This window comes from Opisthocomus hoazin, chromosome 12, assembly GCF_030867145.1.
Source record: "Opisthocomus hoazin isolate bOpiHoa1 chromosome 12, bOpiHoa1.hap1, whole genome shotgun sequence".
Taxonomy (NCBI): Eukaryota; Metazoa; Chordata; class Aves; order Opisthocomiformes; family Opisthocomidae; genus Opisthocomus; species Opisthocomus hoazin.
Genome location: NC_134425.1, coordinates 30,075,842 through 30,095,131, shown reverse-complemented (window position 1 = coordinate 30,095,131; position 19,290 = coordinate 30,075,842). Strand labels below are relative to the sequence as shown.

At 63.1% G+C, this 19,290-nt stretch overlaps 1 long non-coding RNA gene across 2 annotated transcripts; it reads right to left on the bottom strand.

The window, feature by feature from the left end:
- Positions 1 to 3,090: 3,090 nt before the first annotated feature.
- On the bottom strand, positions 3,091 to 18,429 carry LOC142362894 (uncharacterized). 2 transcript variants are annotated; one of them, XR_012765356.1, is made up of 3 exons: positions 18,300 to 18,429; positions 17,410 to 17,519; positions 3,091 to 3,194 (listed from the first exon to the last, which is right to left on the bottom strand). It is a non-coding gene; the product is annotated as an uncharacterized LOC142362894 (long non-coding RNA). The 2 variants fall into 2 exon arrangements; XR_012765355.1 differs by lacking the exon at positions 3,091 to 3,194 and adding an exon at positions 11,440 to 12,136.
- Between the last annotated feature and the right edge of the window lie 861 nt (positions 18,430 to 19,290).

Genomic DNA, 19,290 nt, shown 5'->3' with positions numbered 1-19,290 from the left:
TCTCCCTTTTCGCCCCCACGCCGCCAGCACAGCGGGGCCCGGCACACGCAGCCCACACAAGCCTGGAGCGGGCGCAGCCAACGGCATCCCCAGGGCACGAACGGACAAACGCGTCCTCAGCGCAGCCCCTGCCACACATAAACAAGCAGCGGCGACCGCGTTCAGGGAGGCCGAGGCAGCCCGCACCACGGGCCTTGGGGGAGGCCGGGCGCTCCGGGACACAGGCTTCAGGGGACGTGCTGCAGCTGGGGGCGGCTGCGCGGGGCGAGCGGGGCCGGGGGAGCACTGCCGACTTGGGGGGGGGGGGGGGGTGCCCGCCTCCTTCTCCCATTCCCTTCCGTCACCTCCCGCCTCTGGCCCCGGGGCTGCCCGCACCCGGCTCGCCTCCTGCAGCCTGCCGCAGCGGCCGGCTCCAAGCTTCCCGTCCCACCACCCTCGAGCAGCCACCACGCACCCCCGCACCCGCCAGAGGGGAGCCCGCGCCTCACCGCTGGCCTCTCTGCTCCCCCGCCGCCCCGGCACCGAACACCAGCCCGCCGCCATGCTGCTCCGCCGCACCGCGCATGCGCCACGAGCCGACGGCGCGCCGGAGGGGCCACACTCTGAGCCGAACGCCGGGCTGCAGTACCGCGTTGCGGCCAGGGGGCGGCGCCAGCGGGGCCGGGGGCGGCGCCAGCGGGGGCGGGGGCGGTGCCAGCGGGGGCGGCGCCAGCGGGGGCGGGGGCGGCGCCAGCGGGGGCGGGGGCGGCGCCAGCGGGGGCGGGGGCGGCGCCAGCGGGGGCGGGGGCGGCGCCAGCGGGGGCGGGGGCGGCGCCAGCGGGGGCGGGGGCGGCGCCAGCGGGGGCGGGGGCGGCGCCAGCGGGGGCGGGGGCGGCGCCAGCGGGGGCGGGGGCGGCGCCAGCGGGGGCGGGGGCGGCGCCAGCGGGGGCGGGGGCGGCGCCAGCGGGGGCGGGGGCGGCGCCAGCGGGGGCGGGGGGCGGCGCCAGCGGGGGCGGGGGCGGCGCCAGCGGGGGCGGGGGCGGCGCCAGCGGGGGCGGGGGCGGCGCCAGCGGGGGCGGGGGCGGCGCCAGCGGGAGAGGGGGCGGCGCCAGCGGGAGAGGGGGCGGCGCCAGCGGGAGAGGGGGCGGCGCCAGCGGGAGAGGGGGCGGCGCCAGCGGGAGAGGGGGCGGCGCCAGCGGGGGCAAGGGCGGCGCCAGCGGGGGCAAGGGCGGCGCCAGCGGGGGCAAGGGCGGCGCCAGCGGGGGCAAGGGCGGCTCCCAGCGCCGGCTCCGGCTCCGAGCAGACCCCGACTCGCGGCTCCGACACGGCGCCGCACCCCCATCGCTCCTTGCCCTCGACACGGACCCCGCCCTCCCGGGGGCTTTTCCCCGGGACCCGCCGCTCCATCCAACCCCCCCCCCCCATACCCCGCGCTCACCTTCTCCCTCGCTGCAGCCGCAACCCGGCTATGGCTCCGCTCCTCCTTCGGCTCGCATCGGGCCCGGCACGGCAGCACCGGGCCCTCTACCGGCAGAGGGAGGGGCCGTCGCCATCAGCCCCGCTGCCCGCACCTGGGGCTCTTCCGGCCCCGGCCCACGGCTGGAGCCCACGATGCCGTCATTGGGCAAACACAAAGACTCTCTGAAGCCCTTTGGGCACTTCAGCAAGCAGGCAGGCGTTCCTTATTGCAGCGCCGGACACACAGGGCACGGCTCCTCCCAGCGCGCAAAGCACCTGCGCCACTCGAGCGGCAGTACCGAACTTTGCTCACCGGGTGGCAGCAGCGAGCTCTTGGACACGGCGCCACCGCGCATTGGCGCCGCCCGAGCCGCAGTACCGAACTTTGCTCACCGGGTGGCAGCAGCGAGCCCTTGGACACGGCGCCACCCGAGCCGCAGTACCGAACTTTGCTCACCGGGTGGCAGCAGCGATCGTACCGGCCCCTCCACGGCCACCCGCGCCACGGCAGCACCGGCCCCTCCACGGCCACCCGCGCCACGGCAGCACCGGGCCCTCCACCGGCACAGGGAGGGGCCGTCGCCATCAGCCCCGCTGCCCGCACCTGGGGCTCCCCCGGCCCCGGCCCACGGCTGGACCCCGGCAGGAACAGGGGGCCGTCGCCCCAGCCCCACAGCCCGTCCCCTCCTCCCCTGGCCTCTGGCGCAGCCCCTCGTCCCGTGCAAACCAAGCACAAACGCAGCCGCCAGGGCAAAAGGGACCGCAGGTCTTTACTCAGTCACGCACCCAGCCAGTCCCGGGAGCCGCTCTGCTCCGGGGTCGGGGCCCCCGACGCTCCCTCTGCCCCTCCGACACCTCGGCACTCCTTCCCGCAGCTGCGCCCGTTGATCCAGCCGCGAACAGTCCGTCCGTCGCCTCCCGGAGAGACGCGCTGCTCGGCAGAGGCTGCCAAAAATGAGGAGCAGGGTGCAGGCCACTACAAGAGAGGAGAAAAGTGACAGGTGGCTGGACAGCGGCGGTGGAACGAGAAAGCACGAAGCAGGGAAAGGGACGGCGAGAGAAGGACGGGGACAGGCAGTCCCACAGAGACGGAGAAAGAAGCAGCAGCAAGAGAGCAAGAGCGGCAGCAGAAAGAAGAAGAGGGAGCAGGACACAGACCGAAAGTGAAGAACGGGGAGCAGGAAGGAGATGCAAAAAAAAACCCTGCAGCATGACAGAGGAAAAAAGAATAGCGGCAGGGACCTGGACAAAGAGAGATGAGGAAATAGAATAGAATAGACATGGAGAAAGCAGTAGATCTGTGACGTGCTACGGAGCCGAGAAGGAAGGCCTCGAATCAAGGGACGAGGAGGCAGACAGAGAGCACCAAAGACAGCAAAAGTACTGACAGGCTACAGAGTAGGAGGAAAGCAAAACTAGTAACCGGGAGCTGAACAGCAAGAGGGGAAGAAGGAAAAAAATGCCACGGGCTGCAGGGCAGAAAGAGGGAGGACCTAAAAGATGGGGACAAGTCAGAGACAGATGGAGAAAGAAGGTACACAAGAGCAGGAAAAAAAAAAAATCGTAGCAGTGGGGGAAAGAGAGGGAGCCGGGGAGGGCCCAGGATGCAGAAGAGGGGTGACAGGGCCCCGAGGGCCCACGACTCACCGCAGCTCTCACTCTCGGTGCTGCCGGGAGACTTTGACACTTCAGATGTTTCTCTCCCCTTCTCTCTTCCCTTCTTCTTCCGCAACTCCAATCGTTTGGCTCTCCTGCACCTGAGAGAAAATGCATGTGGCTGTCTTAGAGCTCATACGAGACGTGGCTTCCTAGACAAGAAGCCTCAGGAACAGGACAGAGAAAAAGAGAGAATATGATGAGTGGGAAGCAGAACACACGGATCGAGAGAGAACTTGAATCAGAGGAGTAAACAAGGCAGGAAAGAGAGATAAAGACAGGGAAGAAGCCACAAGAAAAGGGCCTTTCTGGCCTCTACTCGCACCCTCCGGCCTCCTTTTTTTTCTGGCCTCTACTCTCGCCCCCGGCCTCCCACCCCTCTGCAGCCTCCCACCCCTTTCCGGCCTCCTTTTTTTTCCTGGCCTCTACTCCCCCCTCCTCGCCCCCCCCCCCCCCCCGCCTCCCACCCCTCGATAGCCTCCTAACTCCCTTTTTGCTGGCCTCTACTTAATTCAGCTTCCCACCCCTCTGCAACCTCCTACCTCTTTCCAGCCTCCACTCCGCCCCCCCAGCTTCCCACCCTTTTTCAGCCTCCCACCACCGTCCCACGCAGTGCAGGACACACTGACAGAGAGAGAAAAAGGACAGGCAACAGGAAGAAACGTACTAAGAAACAAAGAAAGGGTCAGACGAAGAAGGGGGTGGGTGGTCAGGGTTGGAACCCCAACACAAACCAGCAAGGGGCTAGAGGACAGACAGAGAGGAAGACAAGAACGGGCCGGGAAGCAGGAAGAGAAGGAGAGAAAGGCAAAAAGGGAGAGCCAGCTGCACAGGCAGGTACAGCAAGAAACGACCGGACAGGCAGCAGGATCGAGAAAGAGAGACAGAAAAACTGGGGACAGGAAGCAGGACAGAGGGACGGCGAGAGGAAACAAGGGCCAGGGAGCAGGACAGCGGTGGAAAAAGAGGCACTGGGGCAGCAGGACAGAAAGAGAAGGAAGAAAGGCCAGAACAAGGACGGGGAATAACAGCAAAGGGAAAGAGAAGGACAAGGAGCGGGACAGATTGTCAGAGAAAGACAGGGACAGGGAGCGGGACAAGGTGATACTGAGAGAGAAAAAGGGGACAAGGAGGCAGGACAAAGTGAAAGACAGGCACAAGTAAGAGACGGGGGAGCAGGACAGAGACGGAGGGGGAAAAGCCTCAGCTGGGCAGCAGGAGACAGAGGCGGAGAAGGGAAAAAACAGCACCGGGCTGAGGGACCCTGAGGGAGGAATTAAAAAACAAACACAGGGAGCGGGACAAAACGACAGAGAGAGAGAAAAGGGACAGAGCAGGACAGCGTTGGGGGGAGAAATGCGACCGTGACGGGCAGCGGGAGAGAGGTATGGAGAAAGAAAAAAAATACCGAGGAAGAGAGAAAGGAAACAAGGGACAGCGAGCTGCACAGGGGGATCGAGAAAGAAAGGATGGGAGAGGGAATGGCGCAGAGAGAGAAAGGCAGAAAAAACAGCAAGAGGAAGCAGGGCAAAAGGACAGCAAGAGGAAAAAGGAAAGGGACAGGGAGCTGGACAGAGATGGGAAAAAAAGCAGCGGGGACACACGAAAAGAGACAGAAAGAGAAGGGCACAAAAGGATAGATGAGGACAGCGGCAGGATGGAGACGCAGAACAAAACCTGGGACGGTCAACCTGGGTGGGCGGGGAGCGGGTCAGAGAGCCGGAGAAAGGAAAAACTCTGCTGTGGAGCAGCAGAGGGGGACGGAGAAAGACAGACAGGGACGGGGAGCAGGGCAGAGAAACGGAGAGAGAAAATAAGCGATGGGGAGCAGGGCAGAGCACTAGGAAGAGGAAAATAAGACAAGGGAGAAGACCGAGGAGCTCAGAGAGAAAGAAGGGTCGAAAGGAAACGCCAGAGAGGTAGAGAAATCAAGAAATACAGGGACGAGGAGCCTTGCAGAGACGGAGCACGAAAATGTAGGGCCGGTGAGCGCGAAAGAGGGAGAGAGAGACGGGGGCAGGGGGAGGAGATGAAGAAGAAAGGAGAGATAAAGATGGCAACGGAGCGCAGGGGACACAGACAGAGAGAGAAAAAGGACAGTGAACAGGAAAAAAGGGACCGAGAAACAAAGAAAGGGTCAGATCTAGACAAAGAGACCAAGAAAGGGGCGGGGGGCGTGTGTGCAGGGAAACCCCAAAACAAACCAGCAAGGGGCTAGAGAACAGAGAGGGAGAGAAAGAGAAGAAAGGGCCACGAAGCAGGACAGAGAAGGAGAGAAAGGCAAAAAGGGAGAGCAAAAAGAGAGCCGGCTGGACAGGGAGGTACAGCAAGAAACGACCGGACAGCCAGCAGGACAGACAAATAGAGACAGGGAGCCGGCTAGAGAAGTTCTGAAGGGAGAAAAAGAGGGAGAGGGAGCAGAACACACACACAGACAGAAGACGGGAGGTACAGGGAAAGGAAAACAAAAGGAAAAAGAAAAAAAAAAAAAAATCACAGCAGCGTGGGAGAGAGAAGGATCCAGGGGACAGCTCGGGACGCAGAAGAGGGGCGACAGGGCCCCGAGGGCCCGCCACTCACCGCGGCTCTCGCTCTCTGCGCTCCCGGGAGACTCTGCCGCTTCAGACGCTTCTCCGTCCTGCTCTCCTCCATTCCTCTTCCGTAACTCCGGTCGCTTGGCTGTCCCCCACCTAAGAGAAAACGTCCATGTCTCGCAGCTCTTACGAGACAAGGATCCCCAGGCACGTAGCCTCGCTTGCTCGCGCGCTACGCGCAGGAACAGCACAGAGGGAAAGAGAGAGAGACAGAGAACGACGAGCGGGCAGCAGAACTGATGGATCAAGAGAGAAACTGAATCGGAGGAATAAAGAACACTGGAGGGAGACACAAGTAGAGCGAACAAGCCAGATGGACGGGGGCAGGAGACACACAGATCAGGCCAAAGAGGTGGAGAAAGTAAAATCGGTGATGGGCTGCAGGATGATAGAAAAGGCCACGGTTCAGCACAGAGGAGAACAACGGGACAGCAAGCTGGACAGGGGCATATAGCGAGAAACAAAGGGACAGGCAGCAGTATGGAGATACACAGACAAAGAGTTACGGGGAGGATGGAGGACAGAGAGAACAAGAGAAAAGGGACAGGGAGGGGGGCACAGATGGAGAAAGAAACATTGCAGAGAGAGAGAGGAAGAAAGCGACAGGGCAGAGGCAGAGAGGTAGAGAAAGGAAGAAAAAAGTAGCGACGAGTAAGAGGCCAGAGGGACAAGGAAAAGCCAGGAGGAAGGACAGAGTGAGAGAGAAAACAGGTGAGGGACACGACGCCAGACTGTGAAACAGAGAGCGCGACAGGGAGCAGGACGCTGGGACAGACAGCAAACGAGAGCAACAGAGAGAACGGCAGCGAGGCGGAGCACGAGAGAAAACAGGGACTGAGAGCAAGACCGAGGGGTGAAGCAATAAATAACGGGGCTGGGGAGCAGGACAGCAGAAGAGAGAGACAGAGAGGGGGACACATAGGACAACCGCAAACTGAGAGGGAGAAGGAGAAGAGCACAGAGGGTCACAGACAAAAAGAGAGGGACGGCAGAAAGAGAAAAACAAGACGAGGCAGAAGGACTGAGGAGCAGAGAGAAAAAGGGTACAGGGAAAAGGACAGAGATGCAGAAAACAAGGAAAGCCTGGAGCACAGGGCAAAACTGACAAGGACAGGGAGCGGGACAAAGGGATGGAGGAGTTAAAAACAGCGATGGGCCGCAGCACAGAGGAAGAGAGAGAAAAAGAGCAAGAGCAGCAAGGGAAGAAGAGTGACAGAAGGGTGTTGACAGGGACACGTACAAAGCGGGCTTGGGGGACACAGACATCGGAAGGGTAGAAAGGAAAGGGAGGGATGGGGAGCAAGACAGCGTGACAGAGGGAGTGGAGTGCAAGGATACACAAAAGCAGAGGGACTGGGAAGAGGAAAGAACGTCAGGGAGAGAAAGGCGAGGCTGGCGAGCAGGAGAGAGAGAGGTGGAGAATGAAAAAACAGCCATGGTCAGAAGAACAGAAATGCAGAGAAGAAAAAATTACTTCCAGGCAGCAGGACAGAGGGACAGAGCAAGAGCAAAAATATCAAGAGGGAGAAGGACAGGTAACACACAGCAGGACGCTGCAGGAGTGAGAGGGAGGGAACACAGAGCAAAGCAGAAGAATGAAGAGAGAAAAAAAAAAACAACCCAGCAAACAGAAAGGGAACCGGACAGAACTAGGCAGCAGGGCAGAGAGACGGAGAAAGAAAAAACAGGGACAAAGGGATAGAGAGGCAAAGAGAGGGATGGGGACCAGGACAGTGGGATACAAACAGGGAGTAGGACTCGAGATTGCAGAGAGAGAGGTCCAGGGAAGCAGGAAGAATGACAGAGAGAAAAAGGGGGGAGGGGGGTGGGGAGCAGGTCAGAGCGCTGGAGAAAGGAAAAACTCTGCTGTGGAGCAGCAGAGGGGGACGGAGAAAGAAAGACAGGGACGGGGAGCAGGGCAGAGAAACGGAGAGAGAAAATAAGCGATGGGGAGCAGGGCAGAGCACTAGGAAGAGGAAAATAAGACAAGGGAGAAGACCGAGAAGCTCAGAGAGAAAGAAGGGTCGAAAGGAAACGCCAGAGAGGTAGAGAAATCAAGAAATACAGGGAATAGGAGCCTTGCAGAGACGGAGCACGAAAATGTAGGGCCGGTGAGCGCGAAAGAGGGAGAGAGAGACGGGGGCAGGGGGAGGAGATGAAGAAGAAAGGAGAGATAAAGATGGCAACGGAGCGCAGGGGACACAGACAGAGAGAGAAAAAGGACAGTGAACAGGAAAAAAGGGACCGAGAAACAAAGAAAGGGTCAGATCTAGACAAAGAGACCAAGAAAGGGGCGGGGGGCGTGTGTGCAGGGAAACCCCAAAACAAACCAGCAAGGGGCTAGAGAACAGAGAGGGAGAGAAAGAGAAGAAAGGGCCATGAAGCAGGACAGAGAAGGAGAGAAAGGCAAAAAGGGAGAGCAAAAAGAGAGCCGGCTGGACAGGGAGGTACAGTAAGAAACGACCGGACAGCCAGCAGGACAGAGAAATAGAGACAGGGAGCCGGCTAGAGAAATTCTGAAGGGAGAAAAAGAGGGAGAGGGAGCAGGACACAAACACAGACAGAAGACGGGAGGTAAAGGGAAAGGAAAACAAAAGGAAAAAGAGAAAAAAAAAAAAATCACAGCAGCGTGGGAGAGAGAAGGATCCAGGGGAGGGCCCGGGACGCAGAAGAGGGGCGACAGGGCCCCGAGGGCCCGCCACTCACCGCGGCTCTCGCTCTCCGCGCTCCCGGGAGACTCTGCCGCTTCAGACGCTTCTCCGTCCTGCTCTCCTCCATTCCTCTTCCGTAACTCCGGTCGCTTGGCTGTCCCCCACCTAAGAGAAAACGTCCATGTCTCGCAGCTCTTACGAGACAAGGCTCCCTACACACGCAGCCGCGCTCGCGCGCTCCACAACCGGACCATGCTGCTGCTGGTGACACATACAGACCCTGCGGGGCACGCTGGCGGCCTGGCCTGCTGCGGGCTACCAAGACGGAGCCTTCCTCACCCGCAGCGCCAGGCAGCTGCCAGCCAGCTGGCCTTCCATTTCTTCTTCTTCTTCAGCCTTCTCGGGACTCTCCAGCTTCAGCCGCGCCACCTCCTGTCCGCAGCCACTCAGCGCTCCGCCTCTCCCTTTTCGCCCCCACGCCGCCAGCACAGCGAGGCCCGGCACACGCAGCCCACACAAGCCCGGAGCGGGCGCAGCCAACGGCATCCCCAGGGCACGAACGGACAAACGCGAACTCAGCGCGGCCACTGCCACACATAAACAAGCAGCGGCGACCGCGTTCAGGGAGGCCGAGGCAGCCCGCACCACGGGCCTTGGGGGAGGCCGGGCGCTCCGGGACACAGGCTTCAGGGGACGTGCTGCAGCTGGGGGCGGCTGCGCGGGGCGAGCGGGGCCGGGGGAGCACTGCCGACTTGGGGGGGGGGGGGGGTGCCCGCCTCCTTCTCCCATTCCCTTCCGTCACCTCCCGCCTCTGGCCCCGGGGCTGCCCGCACCCGGCTCGCCTCCTGCAGCCTGCCGCAGCGGCCGGCTCCAAGCTTCCCGTCCCACCACCCTCGAGCAGCCACCACGCACCCCCACACCCGCTGGAGGGGAGCCCGCGCCTCACCGCTGGCCTCTCTGCTCCCCCGCCGCCCCGGCACCGAACACCAGCCCGCCGCCATGCTGCTCCGCCGCACCGCGCATGCGCCACGAGCCGACGGCGCGCCGGAGGGGCCACACTCTGAGCCGAACGCCGGGCTGCAGTACCGCGTTGCGGCCAGGGGGCGGCGCCAGCGGGGCCGGGGGCGGCGCCAGCGGGGCCGGGGGCGGCGGGGCCGGGGGCGGAGCCAGCGTGGGCGGGGGCGGTGCCAGCAAGGGCGGCGCCAGCGGGGGCGGGGGCGGCGCCAGCGGGGGCGGGGGCGGTGCCGGCGGCGCCAGCGGGGGCGGTGCCGGCGCCAGCGGGGGCGGGGGCGGCGCCAGCGGGGGCGGGGACGGCGCCAGCGGGGGCGGGGACGGCGCCAGCGGGGGCGGGGGCGGCGCCAGCGGGGGCGGGGGCGGCGCCAGCGGGGGCGGGGGCGGCGCCAGCGGGGGCGGGGGCGGCGCCAGCGGGGGCGGGGGCGGCGCCAGCGGGGGCGGGGGCGGCGCCAGCGGGGGCGGGGGCGGCGCCAGCGGGGGCGGGGGCGGCGCCAGCGGGGGCGGGGGCGGCGCCAGCGGGGGCGGGGGCGGCGCCAGCGGGGGCGGGGGCGGCGCCAGCGGGGGCAAGGGCGGCGCCAGCGGGGGCAAGGGCGGCGCCAGCGGGGGCAAGGGCGGCGCCAGCGGGGGCAAGGGCGGCGCCAGCGGGGGCAAGGGCGGCGCCAGCGGGGGCAAGGGCGGCGCCAGCGGGGGCGGGGGCGGCGCCAGCGGGGGCGGGGGCGGCGCCAGCGGGGGCGGGGGCGGCGCCAGCGGGGGCGGGGGCGGCGCCCAGCGCCGGCTCCGGCTCCGAGCAGACCCCGACTCGTGGCTCCGACACGGCGCCGCACCCCTATCGCTCCTTGCCCCCGACACGGACCCCGCCCTCCCGGGGGCTTTTCCCCGGGACCCGCCGCTCCATCCAACCCCCCCCCCCCCATACCCCGCGCTCACCTTCTCCCTCGCTGCAGCCGCAACCCGGCTATGGCTCCGCTCCTCCTTCGGCTCGCATCGGGCCCGGCACGGCAGCACCGGGCCCTCTACCGGCAGAGGGAGGGGCCGTCGCCATCAGCCCCGCTGCCCGCACCTGGGGCTCTTCCGGCCCCGGCCCACGGCTGGAGCCCACCATGCCGTCATTGGGCAAACACAAAGACTCTCTGAAGCCCTTTGGGCACTTCAGCAAGCAGGCAGGCGTTCCTTATTGCAGCGCCGGACACACAGGGCACGGCTCCTCCCAGCGCGCAAAGCACCTGCGCCACTCGAGCGGCAGTACCGAACTTTGCTCACCGGGTGGCAGCAGCGAGCTCTTGGACACGGCGCCACCGCGCATTGGCGCCGCCCGAGCCGCAGTACCGAACTTTGCTCACCGGGTGGCAGCAGCGAGCCCTTGGACACGGCGCCACCCGAGCCTCAGTACCGAACTTTGCTCACCGGGTGGCAGCAGCGAGCCCTTGGACACGGCGCCACCGCGCATTGGCGCCGCCCGAGCCGCAGTACCGAACTTTGCTCACCGGGTGGCAGCAGCGATCGTACCGGCCCCTCCACGGCCACCCGCGCCACGGCAGCACCGGCCCCTCCACGGCCACCCGCGCCACGGCAGCACCGGGCCCTCCACCGGCACAGGGAGGGGCCGTCGCCATCAGCCCCGCTGCCCGCACCTGGGGCTCCCCCGGCCCCGGCCCACGGCTGGACCCCGGCAGGAACAGGGGGCCGTCGCCCCAGCCCCACAGCCCGTCCCCTCCTCCCCTGGCCTCTGGCGCAGCCCCTCGTCCCGTGCAAACCAAGCACAAACGCAGCCGCCAGGGCAAAAGGGACCGCAGGTCTTTACTCAGTCACGCACCCAGCCAGTCCCGGGAGCCGCTCTGCTCCGGGCTCGGGGCCCCCGACGCTCCCTCTGCCCCTCCGACACCTCGGCACTCCTTCCCGCAGCTGCGCCCGTTGATCCAGCGGCGAACAGTCCGTCCGTCGCCTCCCGGAGAGACGCGCTGCTCGGCAGAGGCTGCCAAAAATGAGGAGCAGGGTGCAGGCCACTACAAGAGAGGAGAAAAGTGACAGGTGGCTGGACAGCGGCGGTGGAACGAGAAAGCACCAAGCAGGGAAAGGGACGGCAAGAGAAGGACGGGGACAGGCAGTCCCACAGAGACGGAGAAAGAAGCAGCAGCAAGAGAGCAAGAGCGGCAGCAGAAAGAAGAAGAGGGAGCAGGACACAGACCGAAAGTGAAGAACGGGGAGCAGGAAGGAGATGCAAAAAAAAACCCTGCAGCATGACAGAGGAAAAAAGAATAGCGGCAGGGACCTGGACAAAGAGAGATGAGGAAATAGAATAGAATAGACATGGAGAAAGCAGTAGATCTGTGACGTGCTACGGAGCCGAGAAGGAAGGCCTCGAATCAAGGGACGAGGAGCCAGACAGAGAGCACCAAAGACAGCAAAAGTACTGACAGGCTACAGAGTAGGAGGAAAGCAAAACTAGTAACCGGGAGCTGAACAGCAAGAGGGGAAGAAGGAAAAAAATGCCACGGGCTGCAGGGCAGAAAGAGGGAGGACCTAAAAGATGGGGACAAGTCAGAGACAGATGGAGAAAGAAGGTACACAAGAGCAGAAAAAAAAAATAATCGTAGCAGTGGGGGAAAGAGAGGGAGCCGGGGAGGGCCCAGGATGCACAAGAGGGGTGACAGGGCCCCGAGGGCCCACGACTCACCGCAGCTCTCACTCTCGGTGCTGCCGGGAGACTTTGACACTTCAGATGTTTCTCTCCCCTTCTCTCTTCCCCTCTTCTTCCGCAACTCCAATCGTTTGGCTCTCCTGCACCTGAGAGAAAATGCATGTGGCTGTCTTAGAGCTCATACGAGACGTGGCTTCCTAGACAAGAAGCCTCAGGAACAGGACAGAGAAAAAGAGAGAATATGATGAGTGGGAAGCAGAACACACGGATCGAGAGAGAACTTGAATCAGAGGAGTAAACAAGGCAGGAAAGAGAGATAAAGACAGGGAAGAAGCCACAAAAAAGGGCCTTTCTGGCCTCTACTCGCACCCCCCGGCCTCCTTTTTTTTCTGGCCTCTACTCTCGCCCCCAGCCTCCCACCCCTCTGCAGCCTCCCACCCCTTTCCGGCCTCCCTTTTTTTCTGGCCTCTACTCTCGCCCCCGGCCTCCCACCCCTCTGCAGCCTCCCACCCCTTTCCGGCCTCCTTTTTTTTCCTGGCCTCTACTCCCCCCTCCTCGCCCCCCCCCCCCCCCCCCGCCTCCCACCCCTCGATAGCCTTCTAACTCCCTTTTTGCTGGCCTCTACTTAATTCAGCTTCCCACCCCTCTGCAACCTCCTACCTCTTTCCAGCCTCCACTCCGCCCCCCCAGCTTCCCACCCTTTTTCAGCCTCCCACCACCGTCCCACGCAGTGCAGGACACACTGACAGAGAGAGAAAAAGGACAGGCAACAGGAAGAAACGTACTAAGAAACAAAGAAAGGGTCAGACGAAGAAGGGGGTGGGTGGTCAGGGTTGGAACCCCAACACAAACCAGCAAGGGGATAGAGGACAGACAGAGAGGAAGACAAGAACGGGCCGGGAAGCAGGAAGAGAAGGAGAGAAAGGCAAAAAGGGAGAGCCGGCTGCACAGGCAGGTACAGCAAGAAACGACCGGACAGGCAGCAGGATCGAGAAAGAGAGACAGAAAAACTGGGGACAGGAAGCAGGACAGAGGGACGGCGAGAGGAAACAAGGGCCAGGGAGCAGGACAGCGGTGGAAAAAGAGGCACTGGGGCAGCAGGACAGAAAGAGAAGGAAGAAAGGCCAGAACAAGGACGGGGAATAACAGCAAAGGGAAAGAGAAGGACAAGGAGCGGGACAGATTGTCAGAGAAAGACAGGGACAGGGAGCGGGACAAGGTGATACTGAGAGAGAAAAAGGGGACAAGGAGGCAGGACAAAGTGAAAGACAGGCACAAGTAAGAGACGGGGGAGCAGGACAGAGACGGAGGGGGAAAAGCCTCAGCGGGGCAGCAGGAGACAGAGGCGGAGAAGGGAAAAAACAGCACCGGGCTGAGGGACCCTGAGGGAGGAATTAAAAAACAAACACAGGGAGCAGGACAAAACGACAGAGAGAGAGAAAAGGGACAGAGCAGGACAGCGTTGGGGGGAGAAATGCGACCGTGACGGGCAGCGGGAGAGAGGTATGGAGAAAGAAAAAAAATACCGAGGAAGAGAGAAAGGAAACAAGGGACAGCGAGCTGCACAGGGGGATCGAGAAAGAAAGGATGGGAGAGGGAATGGCGCAGAGAGAGAAAGGCAGAAAAAACAGCAAGAGGAAGCAGGGCAAAAGGACAGCAAGAAGAAAAAGGAAAGGGACAGGGAGCTGGACAGAGATGGGAAAAAAAGCAGCGGGGACACACGAAAAGAGACAGAAAGAGAAGGGCACAAAAGGATAGATGAGGACAGCGGCAGGATGGAGACGCAGAACAAAACCTGGGACGGTCAACCTGGGTGGGCGGGGAGCGGGTCAGAGAGCCGGAGAAAGGAAAAACTCTGCTGTGGAGCAGCAGAGGGGGACGGAGAAAGACAGACAGGGACGGGGAGCAGGGCAGAGAAACGGAGAGAGAAAATAAGCGATGGGGAGCAGGGCAGAGCACTAGGAAGAGGAAAATAAGACAAAGGAGAAGACCGAGAAGCTCAGAGAGAAAGAAGGGTCGAAAGGAAACGCCAGAGAGGTAGAGAAATCAAGAAATACAGGGACGAGGAGCCTTGCAGAGACGGAGCACGAAAATGTAGGGCCGGTGAGCGCGAAAGAGGGAGAGAGAGACGGGGGCAGGGGGAGGAGATGAAGAAGAAAGGAGAGATAAAGATGGCAACGGAGCGCAGGGGACACAGACAGAGAGAGAAAAAGGACAGTGAACAGGAAAAAAGGGACCGAGAAACAAAGAAAGGGTCAGATCTAGACAAAGAGACCAAGAAAGGGGCGGGGGGCGTGTGTGCAGGGAAACCCCAAAACAAACCAGCAAGGGGCTAGAGAACAGAGAGGGAGAGAAAGAGAAGAAAGGGCCACGAAGCAGGACAGAGAAGGAGAGAAAGGCAAAAAGGGAGAGCAAAAAGAGAGCCGGCTGGACAGGGAGGTACAGCAAGAAACGACCGGACAGCCAGCAGGACAGAGAAAGAGAGACAGGGAGCCGGCTAGAGAAATTCTGAAGGGAGAAAAAGAGGGAGAGGGAGCAGAACACACACACAGACAGAAGACGGGAGGTACAGGGAAAGGAAAACAAAAGGAAAAAGAAAAAAAAAAAAAAAATCACAGCAGCGTGGGAGAGAGAAGGATCCAGGGGAGGGCCCGGGACGCAGAAGAGGGGCGACAGGGCCCCGAGGGCCCGCCACTCACCGCGGCTCTCGCTCTCCGCGCTCCCGGGAGACTCTGCCGCTTCAGACGCTTCTCCGTCCTGCTCTCCTCCATTCCTCTTCCGTAACTCCGGTCGCTTGGCTGTCCCCCACCTAAGAGAAAACGTCCATGTCTCGCAGCTCTTACGAGACAAGGATCCCCAGGCACGTAGCCGCGCTTGCTCGCGCGCTACGCGCAGGAACAGCACAGAGGGAAAGAGAGAGAGACAGAGAACGACGAGCGGGCAGCAGAACTGATGGATCAAGAGAGAAACTGAATCGGAGGAATAAAGAACACTGGAGGGAGACACAAGTAGAGCGAACAAGCCAGATGGACGGGGGCAGGAGACACACAGATCAGGCCAAAGAGGTGGAGAAAGTAAAATCGGTGATGGGCTGCAGGATGATAGAAAAGGCCACGGTTCAGCACAGAGGAGAACAACGGGACAGCAAGCTGGACAGGGGCATATAGCGAGAAACAAAGGGACAGGCAGCAGTATGGAGATACACAGACAAAGAGTTACGGGGAGGATGGAGGACAGAGAGAACAAGAGAAAAGGGACAGGGAGGGGGGCACAGATGGAGAAAGAAACATTGCAGAGAGAGAGAGGAAGAAAGCGACAGGGCAGAGGCAGAGAGGTAGAGAAAGGAAGAAAAAAGTAGCGACGAGTAAGAGGCCAGAGGGACAAGGAAAAGCCAGGAGGAAGGACAGAGTGAGAGAGAAAACAGGTGAGGGACACGACGCCAGACTGTGAAACAGAGAGCACGACAGGGAGCAGGACGCTGGGACAGACAGCAAACGAGAGCAACAGAGAGAACGGCAGCGAGGCGGAGCACGAGAGAAAACAGGGACTGAGAGCAAGACCGAGGGGTGAAGCAATAAATAACGGGGCTGGGGAGCAGGACAGCAGAAGAGAGAGACAGAGAGGGGGACACATAGGACAACCGCAAACTGAGAGGGAGAAGGAGAAGAGCACAGAGGGTCACAGACAAAAAGAGAGGGACGGCAGAAAGAGAAAAACAAGACGAGGCAGAAGGACTGAGGAGCAGAGAGAAAAAGGGTACAGGGAAAAGGACAGAGATGCAGAAAACAAGGAAAGCCTGGAGCACAGGGCAAAACTGACAAGGACAGGGAGCGGGACAAAGGGATGGAGGAGTTAAAAACAGCGATGGGCCGCAGCACAGAGGAAGAGAGAGAAAAAGAGCAAGAGCAGCAAGGGAAGAAGAGTGACAGAAGGGTGTTGACAGGGACACGTACAAAGCGGGCTTGGGGGACACAGACATCGGAAGGGTAGAAAGGAAAGGGAGGGATGGGGAGCAAGACAGCGTGACAGAGGGAGTGGAGTGCAAGGATACACAAAAGCAGAGGGACTGGGAAGAGGAAAGAACGTCAGGGAGAGAAAGGCGAGGCTGGCGAGCAGGAGAGAGAGAGGTGGAGAATGAAAAAACAGCCATGGTCAGAAGAACAGAAATGCAGAGAAGAAAAAATTACTTCCAGGCAGCAGGACAGAGGGACAGAGCAAGAGCAAAAATATCAAGAGGGAGAAGGACAGGTAACACACAGCAGGACGCTGCAGGAGTGAGAGGGAGGGAACACAGAGCAAAGCAGAAGAATGAAGAGAGAAAAAAAAAAACAACCCAGCAAACAGAAAGGGAACCGGACAGAACTAGGCAGCAGGGCAGAGAGACGGAGAAAGAAAAAACAGGGACAAAGGGATAGAGAGGCAAAGAGAGGGATGGGGACCAGGACAGTGGGATACAAACAGGGAGTAGGACTCGAGATTGCAGAGAGAGAGGTCCAGGGAAGCAGGAAGAACGACAGAGAGAAAAAGGGGGGAGGGGGGTGGGGAGCAGGTCAGAGCGCTGGAGAAAGGAAAAACACTGCTGTGGAGCAGCAGAGGGGGACGGAGAAAGACAGACAGGGACGGGGAGCAGGGCAGAGAAACGGAGAGAGAAAATAAGCGATGGGGAGCAGGGCAGAGCACTAGGAAGAGGAAAATAAGACAAGGGAGAAGACCGAGAAGCTCAGAGAGAAAGAAGGGTCGAAAGGAAACGCCAGAGAGGTAGAGAAATCAAGAAATACAGGGACGAGGAGCCTTGCAGAGACGGAGCACGAAAATGTAGGGCCGGTGAGCGCGAAAGAGGGAGAGAGAGACGGGGGCAGGGGGAGGAGATGAAGAAGAAAGGAGAGATAAAGATGGCAACGGAGCGCAGGGGACACAGACAGAGAGAGAAAAAGGACAGTGAACAGGAAAAAAGGGACCGAGAAACAAAGAAAGGGTCAGATCTAGACAAAGAGACCAAGAAAGGGGCGGGGGGCGTGTGTGCAGGGAAACCCCAAAACAAACCAGCAAGGGGCTAGAGAACAGAGAGGGAGAGAAAGAGAAGAAAGGGCCACGAAGCAGGACAGAGAAGGAGAGAAAGGCAAAAAGGGAGAGCAAAAAGAGAGCCGGCTGGACAGGGAGGTACAGCAAGAAACGACCGGACAGCCAGCAGGACAGAGAAATAGAGACAGGGAGCCGGCTAGAGAAATTCTGAAGGGAGAAAAAGAGGGAGAGGGAGCAGGACACAAACACAGACAGAAGACGGGAGGTAAAGGGAAAGGAAAACAAAAGGAAAAAGAGAAAAAAAAAAAAATCACAGCAGCGTGGGAGAGAGAAGGATCCAGGGGAGGGCCCGGGACGCAGAAGAGGGGCGACAGGGCCCCGAGGGCCCGCCACTCACCGCAGCTCTCGCTCTCCGCGCTCCCGGGAGACTCTGCCGCTTCAGACGCTTCTCCGTCCTGCTCTCCTCCATTCCTCTTCCGTAACTCCGGTCGCTTGGCTGTCCCCCACCTAAGAGAAAACGTCCATGTCTCGCAGCTCTTACGAGACAAGGCTCCCTACGCACGCAGCCGCGCTCGCGCGCTCCACAACCGGACCATGCTGCTGCTGGTGACACATACAGACCCTGCGGGGCACGCTGGCGGCCTGGCCTGCTGCGGGCTACCAAGACGGAGCCTTCCTCACCCGCAGCGCCAGGCAGCTGCCAGCCAGCTGGCCTTCCATTTCTTCTTCTTCTTCAGCCTTCTCGGGACTCTCCAGCTTCAGCCGCGCCACCTCCTGTCCGCAGCCACTCAGCGCTCCGCCTCTCCCTTTTCGCCCCCACGCCGCCAGCACAGTGAGGCCCGGCACACGCAGCCCACACAAGCCCGGAGCGGGCGCAGCCAACGGCATCCCCAGGGCACGAACGGACAAACGCGAACTCAGCGCAGCCCCTGCCACACATAAACAAGCAGCGGCGACCGCGTTCAGGGAGGCCGAGGCAGCCCGCACCACGGGCCTTGGGGGAGGCCGGGCGCTCCGGGACACAGGCTTCAGGGGACGTGCTGCAGCTGGGGGCGGCTGCGCGGGGCGAGCGGGGCCGGGGGAGCACTGCCGACGTGGGGGGGGGGGGGGTGCCCGCCTCCTTCTCCCATTCCCTTCCGTCACCTCCCGCCTCTGGCCCCGGGGCTGCCCGCACCCGGCTCGCCTCCTGCAGCCTGCCGCAGCGGCCGGCTCCAAGCTTCCCGTCCCACCACCCTCGAGCAGCCACCACGCACCCCCACACCCGCTGGAGGGGAGCCCGCGCCTCACCGCTGGCCTCTCTGCTCCCCCGCCGCCCCGGCACCTAACACCAGCCCGCCGCCATGCTGCTCCGCCGCACCGCGCATGCGCCACGAGCCGACGGCGCGCCGGAGGGGCCACACTCTGAGCCGAACGCCGGGCTGCAGTACCGCGTTGCGGCCAGGGGGCGGCGCCAGCGGGGCCGGGGGCGGCGCCAGCGGGGCCGGGGGCGGCGCCAGCGGGGCCGGGGGCGGAGCCAGCGTGGGCGGGGGAGGTGCCAGCGGGGGCGGCGCCAGCGGGGGCGGCGCCAGCGGGGGCGGGGGCGGTGCCGGCGGCGCCAGCGGGGGCGGGGGCGGCGCCAGCGGGGGCGGGGGCGGCGCCAGCGGGGGCGGGGGCGGTGCCAGCGGGGGCGGGGGGCGGTGCCAGCGGGGGCGGCGCCAGCGGGGGCGGGGGCGGCGCCAGCGGGGGCGGGGGCGGCGCCAGCGGGGGCGGGGGCGGCGCCTGCGGGGGCGGGGGCGGCGCCAGCGGGGGCGGGGGCGGCGCCAGCGGGGGCGGGGGCGGCGCCAGCGGGGGCGGTGCCGGCGCCAGCGGGGGCGGGGGGCGGCGCCAGCGGGGGCGGGGGCGGCGCCAGCGGGGGCGGTGCCGGCGCCAGCGGGGGCGGGGGCGGTGCCAGCGGGGGCGGGGGCGGTGCCAGCGGGGGCGGCGCCAGCGGGGGCGGGGGCGGCGCCAGCGGGGGCGGGGGCGGCGCCAGCGGGGGCGGGGGGCGGCGCCTGCGGGGGCGGGGGCGGCGCCAGCGGGGGCGGGGGCGGCGCCAGCGGGGGCGGTGCCGGCGCCAGCGGGGGCGGTGCCGGCGCCAGCGGGGGCGGGGGCGGCGCCTGCGGGGGCGGGGGCGGCGCCGGCGGGGCGGGGGCGGCGCCAGCGGGGGCGGGGGCGGCGCCAGCGGGGGCGGGGGTGGCGCCAGCGGGGGCGGTGCCGGCGCCAGCGGGGGCGGTGCCGGCGCCAGCGGGGGCGGGGGCGGCGC